General features: G+C 43.0%; 6 non-coding genes across 6 annotated transcripts; all 6 read left to right on the top strand.

The window, feature by feature from the left end:
* Positions 1-1159: 1159 nt before the first annotated feature.
* Positions 1160-1231, top strand: trnae-uuc. Its single transcript has one exon. It is a non-coding gene; the product is annotated as a tRNA-Glu (tRNA).
* Positions 1232-3006: 1775 nt separating this feature from the next.
* Positions 3007-3078, top strand: trnae-uuc. The gene has a single exon. It is a non-coding gene; the product is annotated as a tRNA-Glu (tRNA).
* Positions 3079-3512: 434 nt separating this feature from the next.
* On the top strand, positions 3513-3584 carry trnae-uuc. Its single transcript has one exon. It is a non-coding gene; the product is annotated as a tRNA-Glu (tRNA).
* A 434-nt stretch (positions 3585-4018) lies between these two features.
* Positions 4019-4090, top strand: trnae-uuc. The gene has a single exon. It is a non-coding gene; the product is annotated as a tRNA-Glu (tRNA).
* A 3483-nt stretch (positions 4091-7573) lies between these two features.
* Positions 7574-7645, top strand: trnae-uuc. The gene has a single exon. It is a non-coding gene; the product is annotated as a tRNA-Glu (tRNA).
* A 2375-nt stretch (positions 7646-10020) lies between these two features.
* trnae-uuc lies at positions 10021-10092 on the top strand. Its single transcript has one exon. It is a non-coding gene; the product is annotated as a tRNA-Glu (tRNA).
* The last annotated feature ends 3008 nt before the right edge of the window (positions 10093-13100 follow it).

Here is a 13100-nt window from a genome sequence, read left to right as displayed (position 1 = left end):
AGAGATATCTGAATGAGCGCTGGCCATGCAAGTTTTAACGTGATTGCCCGAGGGGCAGCAGAGTGAAAGAGCGAAGAACAGAGCCAGAGAGAGGAGAGGGGGGCATAATCCTAAAAGGATTGGAAGTTAACCCCCCAACCACACACACACACACACACACACCTAAGTAATTTCCTCCACACACACACACACACACACACACACACACACACACAGACACACACACACACACACACACACACACACACACATCGAAGTAATTCCCTCCACACACACACACACACACACACACACACACACACACACACACTCACTCACTCACTCACTCACTCACTCACTCACTCACACACAAACACAGACAGAGGTACACACACACACAGGCACACACACACTCACTCACTCACTCACACACACACACACACACACACACACACACACATGCACACACACACACACAGGCACACACACACACACCCCTCTGTGTTTCAGGGGGTGATGGGTACTGGATGGGGTCAGTTGGTTTCGTGGCTCTGGTGTCTGATTTCTCCCTCCTCTTTGTCATTGTTTGCCTTCCTAATGAGAGGGGCGGGGCCAAGGGGCCGCTGATTGACAGCTACATGCTCCTCTCTGTGTGAGGACTCGCTGCTGCCTGCCTGTACTGTACTCTGACACTGAATGATGAGTTGTTTCTCATTTCCTGTGTCTGCTGCGGCTCCTCAGGTGTCTGTCAGTCTGTCAGTTGGAGCAGCTGTTACAGCTGAGCGGCTTTCATAACAGCAACGCTGTAATAAAGCTGATAGAGTTTCACATCGCTTGCTCACGTTTAAATTAGGGCTGCAACTTTTAAAAGATTATTTTCATTTCTTGATTAATGGATTAGTTGTTTGGTCTGTAAAATGTCAGAAAATTGTTGATCAGTTGTCTCCCAAAGCCCAAGATGACGTCCTCAAATAAATGTCTCAAATGTAGAACACAACCTGACAATTTTTATTTTTTTTATTTTATTTACATCACTATGTGACTTAATGAACTTCTACCCTCCATCGTCCCAAAATTACTTTGTTTAAATCTCAAAATGAAAGTTATCACAAAACAACTTAAACTACTTTTACTGAAGTGTGTTTGAACAAATGTAATTTAGATTTTTGTGTGGTGTATGTCCCATATGGTCTAGTGGTTAGGATTCCTGGTTTTCACCCAGGCGGCCCGGGTTCAATTCCCGGTATGGGAAACATTCTTTAATGGTGGCTCAGAGGGTCATCCTTCAACCACTAGGTTGGCGATTTGGTCAAAAGGGTCATTGAGCAAGACCCTTAAACTCATGTTGCTCCACCTGCACAAATGCTGAAGGCCAATTTATGCTTCTGGGTTAAATCGACGCCGTGGGTACACAACACATCGTTCGTTGCAATATTTTCCCGAAAATACGATTTTCCACGTGGCTAGTGGAAAATCTGATTGGCTGGTAACTTTAAAAATCTACTAGCCATGTTGGCTGGTCATCAAGACAGTTAATTTGAAGCCATGTATATTACTATAATTGTATGTGATTGATAAATACTTTATTTTTAAAGGTGCCGTAGGTAGGATTGTGAAGATCCAGGACTTAGCCAAAAAATTTGAACATCAACAACTTCTCAGTCCCTCCCCCCCCTTTCTGCTAAAGTCCAAAACGGTCTCCTAAGCCCCTCCCCCCACAAGGGAGAGCTGTGCACGATAGAGCGTGTGTTAAGAGGGGGGAAGGGGAGGAAACCTATCTGCAGCTCGTTCGCGGGGAAGGGGGAAGGGGAGGACGCTATGAAATGTATGTGCCTGAGCAGTGATTGACACAGTTAGACACCCCACCCTCCCCCCCGGCCCTGATTGGTGCATCTGAACAGGGAGCGGTGGATTTTTGCAAATCTTACTACAGGCCAGAGGAGCCTTAATTACCTGCTTCATGTATTTCTACTGGAACATAGGGTCAGTTTCAGCAAATATGACAGAAAGTTAGTTTTATAAGTCTTACCTACTGCACCTTTAAGCACTTAGATTGTAAGTTCAAGTTGTAAAGTTCAATAAACTGCTGCTGTGCACTGGATTTGACCGCTTAGCTGAAACGGATTAAAAAATGATTAGTCTCTCTAATAATTTATGACTACCGTACATATTTTTTTCCTGGAAATAAGGTCCAATGGGGTCCACCGGAAAGGGGAGGGGATTCGCCTCTCTATTTCTTATCCTCCTTGCTTACTTCCATCTTTTTTTCCCCTTGATTTTCAGTACGATGTTACTCCAACCAAAGAAGGTTTTCCTGCTTCCTCCAAGTGTCTGTTTGACCACTTTGTGTTGAAGTTATTTCCCCTGTGTGTGCAGCAGCCAGGTGAGCCGCTGTTATCTGCTCCGTCTGCTCCAGCGAGCCAAGTCCTCATTACCGAGATGTTGGATACAGAAGGAATGTGGCAGCTGGGTCAAGTGACTGTACGATCTCTCCATAAACTTCAGAGCCGAGCGAGAGAGAGAGCTTCTCTATCAGTCTCTCGGTCCACATGTTGAGAGCACTCACCACACCTGCAGGTCTACAGCGGAACCAAATCATTGCAAGTATAGTTGATATTTGAATGAATGGATGCTTTATTTCAAACATGTAAAAATAATACAATAAAAGCTAAAAGTACAAAACAAAATATTAATTTAACGTGTCCCGAAAAGCAATAGGAAGAAGCAGAAGCTTATTTAATCCTACCCCTTTTCCACTACTATATAATAGTCATCATGAATGGCTTCATATTTATATCTTTTATATCTCATGTTTCATGTGAGATTTCCAGCTTATTGTCTCATCTATTATTACATCAATAAACTTATTTCATTTACTATTTCAATGTCCACACCGTCTATCTGTATCTGTACTTGAGTGCTCTTTTTACAATTACCAAATCGCCGGCCGCCACAATCTTCTGAACATAGTCATACTGAGAAATCCAGAGAGAGTTGTATGGAGCTGAGTGTGCATGAGCATATGTGTCCCATATGGTCTAGCGGTTAGGATTCCTGGTTTTCACCCAGGTGGCCCGGGTTCAACTCCCGGTATGGGAAGTGCTATTTAATGGTGGCTCAGAGGGTCGTCCTTCAGCCACAAGGTTGGCGATTTGGTCAAAAGTATCATTGAGCAAGACCCTTAAACTCTTTGCTCCGAACGCTAATTTATGCTTCTGGGTTAAATTGACGGCATGAGTACGTACGTAGGAACTCGTAGATACGGACCGTACGACTTGCACCTCTCCAAAAATGTAACTACACATCGCGGCAACGCACGTTGCTCGGCCGTGGCTTGGTAGCAATTCATTCCCCCTGACTCGTCTCCTGCCACGGAGACGTTTATGCTCAACGCATCGTTCGTTGCAGTATTTTTCCGAAACACCAGGGGGCGTACAAACAAAATAATCTGTCAATAAGCCAGAACTTCGTAGTAGAGTACTAGTAGTACAGTAAAGGAAAGCAGGATGGCTGGCGATAGCACATGGTGTATGTCCCATATGGTCTAGCGGTTAGGAATCCTGGTTTTCACCCAGGCGGCCCGGGTTCAACTCCCGGTATGGGAAGTGCTATTTAATGGTGGCTCAGAGGGTCGTCCTTCAGCCACAAGGTTGGCGATTTGGTCAAAAGTATCATTGAGCAAGACCCTTAAACTCTTTGCTCCGAACGCTAATTTATGCTTCTGGGTTAAATTGACGGCATGAGTACGTACGTAGGAACTCGTAGATACGGACCGTACGACTTGCACCTCTCCAAAAATGTAACTACACATCGCGGCAACGCACGTTGCTCGGCCGTGGCTTGGTGGCAATTCATTCCCCCTGACTCGTCTCCTGCCACGGAGACGTTTATGCTCAACGCATCGTTCGTTGCAGTATTTTTCCGAAACACCAGGGGGCGTACAAACAAAATAATCTGTCAATAAGCCAGAACTTCGTAGTAGAGTACTAGTAGTACAGTAAAGGAAAGCAGGATGGCTGGCGATAGCACATGGTGTATGTCCCATATGGTCTAGCGGTTAGGATTCCTGGTTTTCACCCAGGCGCCCCGGGTTCAACTCCCGGTATGGGAAGCTTGTTCTACCGTTCTTTCTGATCTGACTGGTTCAATCCCTGCTTTGCATGTCAAAGTGTCCTCAAGGAAAACCCTGAGTTCTTAATGTAAAAGTCACTGTTTTAAACATGTGTTAAAGGTTGTGAAACAGTCACAGTTTGGTTAGGTTTAGGCACCAAAACTACTTAAGTTTAGAAAAAGATCATTAAAAAAAAGCAAATTTGCAATTATATTTACAGGCCTGAGGTGGATCAATAGGGGCTTTCCGACTCGATAGTACTTGTACTTTTTAGAGGAAAAGTACACTTCTAAGCAGTTCTAAAAACTACTCTTCCCCCAAAATCTTTTTTTCCGTTTGCATTCCCACTGGCCAAGTGGCCATAGGGACTGGTAGGAGGGGTAAGGGAGTGACACAAGCACGGCAACGGTCTCTATAGCATCGTCACTAGACCTTAGCGCCACATACAACAACAACAAAGCAGCATGGAGGAGGACGTCAGAATGTCCGTCCATTCTCGTAGTAATTCACGTAGTGTTTTGCTCAACACAGACGGGGCTTTATTATACTCGGAACAGACTCCGCCTCTGCCTGCTGCGCTGTGGACGTGTGTGTGTGTGTGTGTGTGTGTGTGTGTGTGTGTGTGACGGCCGGAGGACACGCTTGTGGAGTTTAACTCCAAAAAGACTAACTCGTTAATCTTATGATGGACATGTGTTGTGATATTTAAACAAACAAACCGTCAACGGCGAAATAAAAGCCTCTTATTTACGCTTTCTAGCTTCTCAACTCCGAAAACTTTGAAGCAAATTGTCAACTCAGCGTCAATTTTCGCAAGACTGCCTATATTCGAAATCTAAACAGTTAATTTCTCACCTAAAACGTTGTCAGAAGTGAATTTAATGATGAATAAGATGGTGAAAATTGTTAAAAATGTCCCGTTGTTGGTTGTTGCTCTGTCTGCAAGTTCTGAGTTGGCAGTGGGCGTGACTTATAAGTTCGACCAATCAAGTACACCTAGGAAAAGGGAAAAGACCCTGCTCTGAAGTAGGAGCTAAAAAAGTACGCTACTGCGGCCAGAGGAACTTAAAAATCCCCAAATTTTTCCTGTCGAAACACGACGAAAGAAGTGTTCTAGGAACGTTTAGTTCTAAGAACTGCAAAAATCCCTCCGGTCGGAAAGCCCCTATTCAGAGGCTAAATGAGCTTTCCAAACTTTACCTAATCTTAACTATCCATCCATCTTCTTCCGCTTATCCGGTAACGGGTCGCGGGGGTAGCAGCTCCAGCAGGGGACCCCAAACTTCCCTTTCCCGAGCCACATTAACCAGCTCCGACTGGGGGATCCCGAGGCGTTCCCAGGCCAGGTTGGAGATATAATCCCTCCACCTAGTCCTGGGTCTTCCCCGAGGCCTCCTCCCAGCTGGACGTGCCTGGAAAACCTCCCTAGGGAGGCGCCCAGGGGGCATCCTTACCAGATGCCCGAACCACCTCAACTGGCTCCTTTCGACGCGAAGGAGCAGCGGCTCTACTCCGAGCTCCTCACGGATGACTGAGCTTCTCACCCTATCTCTAAGGGAGACGCCAGCCACCCTCCTGAGGAAACCCATTTCGGCCGCTTGTACCCTAATCTTAACTAACCTCCGACATTGTTTAAAGCTATAGTGCGTAGTTTCTGTCGCCCCCATGAGGAGTCTTCCATCATCTCACACCACCCCCCCCTCCTCCTCCACGCAGCTGCTAGTAGCCAAGGAGGACACGGAGGATTAAAAAAACATGATGGACTCTTCAGAAGAGGTAACTATCTTCACTCGAGTTTTTGCCCGCGAAAGTCGCCGGACGCCACAATCTTCTGAACATAGTCATACTGAGAATCACAGAGAGAGTTTACTGGAGCTGATAGTCTTAATTAGCTTTGTAGCAACTCATTTGGCAACGGCTTGAATGTAACGGACGTTCATTAATATCAAAAAGTTACGCACTAAAGCTTTAAATCTCAATAAAACGAAATTATCATAAAACTACTTGAACTACTTTTTTTCTGAAGCGTGATTGAACAAATCTGATTTTCATTTTTAAGGAAAACTAACTTATGTGTCCCATATGGTCTAGCGGTTAGGATTCCTGGTTTTCACCCAGGTTCAACTCCCGGTATGGGAAGTGCTCTTTAATGGTGGCTCAGAGGGTCGTTCTTCAAACACAAGGTTGGCAATTTGGTCAAAAGGGTCATTGAGCAAGACCCTTAAACTCATGTTGCTCCACCTGCCCAAATGCTGAAGGCCAATTTATGCTTCTGGGTTAAATCGACGGCATGAGTACGTACGTAGGAACACGTAGGTACGGACCGTACGACTTGCACCTCTCCAAAAATGTGACTACACATCACGGCGACGCTTGGCCATTGCTTGGTAGCATTGCATTTCCCCCCTGACTCGTCTACTGCCACGGAGACGTTTATGCTCAATACATCGTTCGTTGCAGTATTTTCCGAAACACCAGGGGGCGTAGAAACAAAATAATCTTTCAATAAGCCAGAACTTCGTAGTAGAGTACTAGTAGTACAGTAAAGAAAAGCAGGATGGCTGGCGATAGCACATGGTGTATGTCCCATACGGTCTAGGGGTTAGGATTCCTGGTTTTCACCCGGGTCCAACTCCCGGTATGGGAAGCTCAATCCACCGTTCTTTCTGATTGGACCGGTTCAATCCCTGCTTTGCGTGTCAAAGTGTCCTCAAGGGAAACACTGAACCCCAAATAACCTATAGGAGTGTTTTCCTTCCTCATATCTAAACCGGAGAACGTAACGGTGGCAGTTTTGAACGTAAAAGTTGCTGTTTTAAACATGTCTTAAAGGTTGTGAACACAGTCACAGTTTGGTTAGGTTTAGGCACCAAAACTACTTAGTTAAGTTTAGAAAAAGATCGTTAAAAAAAAGCTAAATTTGCATTATATTTACAGGCCTGAGGCGGATCATTCAGAGGCTAAATGAGCTTTCCAAACTTTACCTAAACTTAACTAACCTCCGACATTGCTTAAAGCTATAGTGCGTAGTTTCTGTCACCCCCATGAGGAATGCTAAGTAATGACAACAAAACTGTTGCCGCGTCCACATGATACAAGTCTTCCGTGATCTCACACCACCCCCACCCCCCCTCCACGCAGCTGCTAGTAGCCAAGGAGGACACGGAGGATTAAAAAAACATGATGGACTCTTCAGAAGAGGTAACTATCTTCACTTGAGCTTCTGGGCGGGAAAGTCGCCGGACGCCATAATCTTCTGAGAAATCCAGAGAGTTGTGTGGAGCTGATAGTCTTAATTAGCTTTGTAGCAACTCATTTGGCAATGGCTTGAATGTAACGGACGTTCATTAATATCAAAAAGTTACGCACTAAAGCTTTAAATCTCAATAAAATGAAATTATAATAAAACTACTTGAACTACTTTTTTCTGAAGCGTGTTTGAACAAATCTGATTTTCATTTTTAATGCGAACTAACTTACGTGTCCCATATGGTCTAGCGGTTAGGATTCCTGGTTTTCACCCAGGCGGCCTGGGTTCAACTCCCGGTATGGGAAGCATTCTTCAATGGTGGCTCAGATGGTTGTCTTGTCAGTCAGTTGGAGATTTGATCAAAAATGTCATTGAGCAAGACCCTTAAACTCATGTTGCTCCACCTGCACAAATGCTGAAGGCCAATTTATGCTTCTGGATTAAATCAACGGCATGAGTACGTACCTAGGAATTCGTAGATGCGTACCGTATGACTTGTACCTCTCCAAAAATGTAACTACACATCACGGTGACGCACGTCGCTCGGCCGTGGCTTGGTAGCGTTGCATTTCCCCCGACTCATTCAACCCTGACTCATCTCCTGCCACGGAGATGTTTATGCTCAACGCATCATTCGTTGCAGTATTTTCCGAAACACCAGGGGGCGTAGAAACAAAATAATCTTTCAATAAGCCAGAACTTCGTAGTAGAGTACTAGTAGTACAGTAAAGGAAAGCAGGATGGCTGGCGATCGCACGTGGTGTATGTCCTGTATGGTCTAGCGGTTAGGATTCCTGGTTTTCACCCGGGTGGCCCGGGTTAAATTCCCAGTATGGGAAGCTCATTTTACCGTTCTTTCTGATCGAACCGGTTCAATCCCTGCTTTGCATGTCAAAGTGTCCTCAAGCAAAAAATCAAATAATCTATAGGAGCGTTTTCCATTCTCATGTCTAAACCAGAGAACGTAATGGTGGCAGTTTTGAACGTAAAAGTCGCTGTTTTAACCCTTGAGTTGTCTTCCCGGTCGACCGTGCAACTTTTAGTTTTTCTGGGTCAAAATGTAAAAGAAATTACAACGTTTTGGTCATCTTTTTCGACAATTTTTTTCTGTCAATATTTTTCTGCGCTTTTTTGACGTATTTTTTTAAGCTTTTCCCACATTTTTGTCACTTTATTTCAATGTTTTTGTCAATTTATTTCTGCGCTTTTTTGACATGTTTTTTCCTACGTTTTTCAACGTTCTACTATCAATTTTTCTTTAAATGCTATAAAATTGAATAAAACACCCACATCCTGTGAAAGTAGTGAACTGATCATTTATTTCACTTGTGAAGAGCGTTGTCTGGAACCATCATCGTTATTTTATTTTAAAATTTGGTTGAAAGAAAACAACATTTCTGAAATAGAAACTTTTTGAAAATAGTTCAAATTTGACCCGATGACAACAGGAGGATTAAAGTATTCTTACAGATTGTAAAACAGTCGCAGTTTGGTTAGGTTTAGGCCCCGAAACTACTGAGTTATGTGTAGAAAAACATTGTAAATTACAAAACTAAATGTGCCGTTATATTTGCTGAGCGTTTTCCGTCGTAATATCTAAACCAGAGAACGTAATGGTCACGGGCGTCAGTTTGGTTTGAAATGTGTTTGCCGTTTTTAATGTAAAAGTTGCAGTTGTCTCGCAAGTCTTATAGAGAAGACACACCAGCCCAATATCGGGCGTCGGGCCGCCTGGCGAGGTCGGTGACTCGAGTCTGTTCGGTGTGTCCCGTGCCGTCGGCCGTCCGAGGAGCCGTCACCATTCATTTTGGCCGACCCGACATGTTCAGTCGGGGACACGGCAGTCAGGACTCACCCGGAAATGGGGAGCGGATGAGCCGCACAAAATCTGACGAAAATCTTTTAAACTGACCTTTGTTGATCTGAAATGAAGACAGATTGAGCAACTGCACGGCCTATTTCTCTCTTAAAATGTTTTCAGAAACACGTTTCGGTGAACTATTTTAGTCCAATATGAGATCGTATTCTGAACGAGCCGCCATGACAGTCAATTTCCGGAGAAAAAAGAACCACGTGACGCGTTCGTCCAATCAGCTGCCGGTTTTCATTTTCTGGGAAACAATCAGACTGTTAATGGAAACAATACAGAGCAGCGCCGCCTGCTGGTATGGAGACGTATTACGTTTGCGCACGCGCAGAGCGTACGCTCAAGTCGGCGTGGCCTCAGTGTGTTCTGAGGAATTTTTTGAACCTCGGGGACCCGACTGATCAGTGTCTGTTTGGTGTGTCAGGGCCCTTAATGAAACAGTCTCAGTTTGGTTAGCTTTAGGCATAACTTAGCATTTTTCAGTCTCCTAAAGGTGCACAACTCTAGGGTTAAAAAAACATGACGGACTCTTCAGAAGAGGTAATTATCTTCACTCGAGTTTCTGTGCGGGAAAGTCGCAACATAGTCATACTGAGAAATCCAGAGAGAGTTGTGTGGAGCTGATGGTCTTAATTAGCTTTGTAGCAACTCATTTGGCAACGGCTTGAATGTAACGGACGTTCATTAATATCAAAAAGTTACACACTAAAGCTTTAAATCTCAATAAAACAAAATGATCACAAAACAATTTTTTTTTCTGAAGCGTGTTTGAATAAATCTGATTTTAATTGTTAATGAAAACTGCATCACATGTCCCATATGGTCTAGCGGTTAGGATTCCTGGTTTTCACCCAGGTGGCCCGGGTTCAACTCCCGGTATGGGAATCATTCTTTAATGGTGGTAATTTGGTCGAAACCGTCATTGAGCAAGACCTCATGTTGCTCCACCTGCACAATTGCTGAAGGCCAATTTATGCTTCTGGGTTAAATCAACGCCGTGGGTACATACGTAGGAACCCATAGATACGGACCCTATGCCGTAACCTGACTTGCGGCGATGCACATTTCTCGGCTGTGGCTTGGTAGCGTTGCATTTCCCCCCCGACTCGTCTCCTGCCACGGAGACGTTTAGCTTGGTGGTTTTTGTCGGTACACGATCCGTTCTGCCTGCACGATCCGTTCTGCACATGCGCAAAATGTTCGCGCATGCACGGTTGTACGAGGATTTACGACACTGCACGATCTGTTCCACGCTTCCGGTCGACAGCCAAGCTAACGTTAGTTTAGCTAAAAGCTAATTCGGCTAACCGCTAGCTGATTGTAGCGGTCTGCCGTTAGCCTCCACAGGCAAACTAACGTTAGTTTAGCTAACAGCTAATTCGGCTAACTGCTAGCTGAGACAGCATGTAATAACTTCAAAAGACCCTCAAAATAAAACTTGAAAATAAACGTTGACATATATAACAAACACCTAACATATATAACAGCTGTTACGTCAGTTCTACTTTACTTGTGCTCATTTAAAATCCAATTACTCAATACTTGTCTTTATTGTTATTACTGTGAAGTCTTAATTTAGCTGTAGCTGCTTTTCCCATTACGTTTGAGTTAACGTTATTTTAGACTGAATCTAGCTGTCAGCTAGCGGTTAGCCGAATTAGCTGTTAGCTAAACTAACGTTAGCTTCCCGGTGGAGGCAAGCCATAGGCTAGCGTGGAACAGATCGTGCAGGTCATATCCTCGGTAAAACAGTATTATCTTGCGCATGTGCAGAACGGATCGTGCAGGCAGAACGGATCGTGTACCGACAGTTTTCAGTCTCCTAAAGGTACACTCTAGGGTAGGTCAGTTATGCTTCTTAAAGGGATAGTCCAGATGTTTTGAATTGTGTTTGTATACTTCTCCATAGTCCGTGTGTTAGCTACAGTAGATGGCGGTCGGCACAACGTTTTTTGGAGAAGCTGACAGGAGTACCGACACGGAAGCTAAGCAATGTATCTTTCCAGAGTTTGTTTTAATCCTCCTGTTGTCGAGGTCAAATCGTCGAGGTCAAATTTGCCCCATTTTCAAAAGGTTTCTATATCAGAAATTTGGGTTTCTATCAACCAAATAATTTCAAACAAAAACAAGGAACGTGGATGGTTCTATACAACGCTCTTTACAAGTGAAATAAATGATCAGTTCACTACTTTCATTGAATTTGGGTGTTTTATTCAATTTTACAGCATTTAAAAAATAAAAAAAAATGTAAAAAAGAATGTTGAAAAACCCAGCTGAAACTTCAAAAGCTCAGAAAAAAACGACAAAAATATTGGGAAAAGCCACAAAGTGTCAACAAAAATGTTGAAATAATTTTTACATTTTGAAAGTTGCGTGGTCGACGGGAAGACAACACAAGGGTTAATCCTGTAATAGAATTTAATCACAATTGTAACATAATTTCCCAAGATCCTTCTGGCAAAGAAAATCAAACTATTAATACTCTTTTTTAGTTGTTTTTTTTTGCCTGTAAAGGCGAAAAGTTGAGATGTATGGAAAGAAAATCAAGAAATGTGACAGCCAACACAACCACAAATGACTTCACCTCATGGTTCATCTAGACAGATAGACAGATAGACAGACAGACAGACAGACAGACAGACAGACAGACAGACAGATAGATAGATAGATAGATAGATAGATAGATAGATAGATAGATAGATAGATAGATAGATAGACAGACAGATAGTAGACAGATAGATAGACAGACAGACAGATAGTAGACAGATAGACAGACAGACAGACAGACAGACAGACAGACAGACAGATAGTAGATAGATAGACAGACAGACAGACAGACAGACAGACAGTAGATAGATAGACAGACAGACAGACAGACAGACAGACAGTAGATAGATAGATAGATAGACAGACAGACAGACAGACAGACAGACAGACAGACAGAAGATAGATAGATAGATAGACAGATAGTAGATAGATAGATAGATAGATAGACAGACAGACAGACAGACAGACAGACAGACAGACAGATAGTAGATAGATAGATAGATAGATAGATAGATAGATAGATAGATAGATAGATAGATAGATAGATAGATAGATAGATAGACAGACAGACAGACAGATAGCAGATAGATAGATAGATAGATAGATACTTTATTCATCAAATTTTAGGCATCCAGTAGCTTAGACAAACATAACACAACACACACAACATACACACATATATCTCACATACATAAAAATCACTCATGGAAATTTAAAGAGTTAACAATTAGTGAAGTGATAACAAAGGTCTGGTATGGACTGACCATGTGATGTAATGACCCTGATAAGGTGCTATGGTAGAGTGTGCAGTGCAATAGCTTATTATGAAATATTAACTATGACTATGAAAAGACAAGAATGTAAACATAATAGAATAAAATTGCTTGACAAACAAAAGAAATAATATTCTTAAAAAACAATACATAACAGTGAATTTAAACAATCATATATATATATATATATATATATATAGGCCTATATATACAGTATCTCACAAAAGTGAATACACCCCTCACATTTTTGTAAATATTTCATTATATCTTAATGGGACAACACTGAAGAAATTACACTTTGCTACAATGTAAAGTATGAAGTGTACAGCTTGTATAACAGTGTAAATGTGCTGTCCCCTCAAAATAACTCAACACACAGCCATTAATGTCTAAACCGCTGGCAACAAAAGTGAGTACACCCCTATGTTAAATTCCCATAGAGGCAGGCAGATGTTTATTTTTAAAGGCCAGTTATTTCATGGATCCAGGATACTATGCATCCTGATAAAGTTCCCTTGGCCCCCACATCATCACATACCCTTCACCATACCCCCACATCATCACATACCCTTC

The sequence above is a fragment of the Sander lucioperca genome, chromosome 4 (genome assembly GCF_008315115.2).
Source record: "Sander lucioperca isolate FBNREF2018 chromosome 4, SLUC_FBN_1.2, whole genome shotgun sequence".
NCBI classification, from domain to species: Eukaryota; Metazoa; Chordata; class Actinopteri; order Perciformes; family Percidae; genus Sander; species Sander lucioperca.
Note: the sequence above shows the minus strand (reverse complement) of the source record. Positions and strands in the feature narration are given on the sequence as shown.